Raw genomic sequence first — 2,054 nt, 5'->3', positions numbered from 1 at the left:
CCTCTGACCCAGCATTCGCCAGGAAGCTCAGAGAGGGAAGAGCTATATCTCCCCCCAATATCTCCCTCTCATGGACAGCCTCGGGAACAGGAGCCAGGGAGAGGGACCCCGCCTCACTGCCTGTGACGACCTGTCACTGTGCAAGCTGCCAGCCCTGCAGACCCCTAATCAAAGTGACAGCTCCTGGAGGCCTCCCAGGGAGGGAGATCCTAAGGGGCATGGCTAGAACATCCCACCCCCACACCTTCATTGCCCTCTCGTGGAACAAGGACTGAGACCTCAGTGTCTAGGAACAAAGCAGTGTGTTAACAGCCCCTGAGCCTCTGAGGAGGTAGGTATGGCTCTCTCCATTTCTGAGGCTGCCCAAGTTGGCCACACCCTAAGGACTCTGCTCCGGCCCAGTACTGCCATCCTGATACACTTCCCCTCACCCCATACCCCACCTCAGGGCAGTTGCTAGCATCTTCTTTCTAGGGGCGGCCTCCTCAACTCCCAGCTCTCAGAGAGTCAAGGAGACAGGAGAAATCCATGGGAGAGTGAGTGATGGTTGTATGTAGGGCAAGGATGAGGGGTCCTCAGATTCCCAAGGAACCCTGGAATACTCACTCTCCCATGCTTTCCGCTCACTCCTCTTAGCCTGGAGGTTGTAAAGATTTGGCCCCATGGCTGGCTTCTCCTCCAGACTGTGCGTGCCCAGAGGGCAGGCGCAAGCACGCCTCAGAGTGGAATCCCACATCCTGCAGGGGCCAGCCTGGGGCCAGCCCAAGGCTGGAGGGCGAGGCGATGGACTGACGATGACCAGAAGGACCATGCCTTACTAAGTTCCATTCAACGATCTGGAGAGGAGGCCCAGGCATCACGTCTCCTGGTGCCTCGCCACACACCTACCCAGTACTTGGGGGATGAAGACTGTGGGAAGAGGGAAGCCAGGTGAAGGGGGTTCCCATCCCTCTGGGCAGCCCGACTCTGGCCACAGGTGTCCGGCACTGTGGTCTTTTCTCCTCACGCCCCACCCGCTCTCTCCACACTGGTATGGTGGGTGGGGAAGGGAAGAGGGAGGGTTTGTACCGCAGGGACCACTACCCAGAAGCAGGGCCTGAAAAAGAGCTGTATGAGAGGACAGCGGGGGTTGGACAGCGTTCTCGGGCCACAGAACTGGCCTTCTTCATCCAGCACTGCCATCCAGGCCTGCGTCCCTCTCGGCGGCCCCCTTTCTGACAACAGAACTGCCCGTCACAACATCGCCTCGGCTAGAGTCCTCCTTGGCACCTCCCTCCCTTGTGGCCCCCACATCCCATCAGTCACCAAGTCCTAATGGTTCTGCTACAGAAGGCCCCAGAATCTGTTTCCTCCATCCCATCCTCTTTATTCTCATGTACCCCCAAGTCTTACCCTTCTCCCTCGCCAGCCTCTAAAAACACTAACTACTCCTGCACAAAACCCTTCAATGATGCCTGTCATCCTCCGATCAAAGGCCGAACGCTTGGCCTGCCTTCGAGGCCCCTCACAGGTGGCTCCTGCTCACCTCCCACCATACTTGCCACGTGCCCGGCACTGCCCACTGCTCCTGAGAAGCCAAGGACCTTAGGCCTTGGCACATTTGCAGCAGCTGTCTCCCTGCCTGGGATTCCCTTTTTGTCTCCAAGATCCCATTTCAGCGTCACGTCTCTGAAGCTTTCCCTAACTCCTGTCAATTCACTTCTCCCTCTGCTGACTTCTCGAAGCGCCCCACACCCACCCCTGTGAAGCCTGTTGTTGTCTTAGCCAGACGCGTCTGCATGGGTAGTTATTTAGACAGCACTGTCCTAACAGGTGGGTGTGTCGCCTTTTAAAAATATGGATCCTCAGGCAAATACCGTACCTTCTCACTTACATACAGAACCTAAAAAAGTTGAACTCATAGAAGTAGAGTAGAATGGTGGTTGCCAGGGGCTAGGGAGTGGGGGACATGGGGAGATGTTGGTCAGAGGGTACAAACTTCCAGCTATAAGATAAGTAAGACCTGTGGATCTAATGCCCAGCACAGCGACCATATTAACAATACCGCGTTATAT

Source organism: Pteropus vampyrus, unplaced genomic scaffold (assembly GCF_000151845.1).
Source record: "Pteropus vampyrus isolate Shadow unplaced genomic scaffold, Pvam_2.0 Scaffold432, whole genome shotgun sequence".
In the NCBI taxonomy this organism is placed as follows: domain Eukaryota; kingdom Metazoa; phylum Chordata; class Mammalia; order Chiroptera; family Pteropodidae; genus Pteropus; species Pteropus vampyrus.
This window is presented reverse-complemented; position numbering follows the sequence as displayed.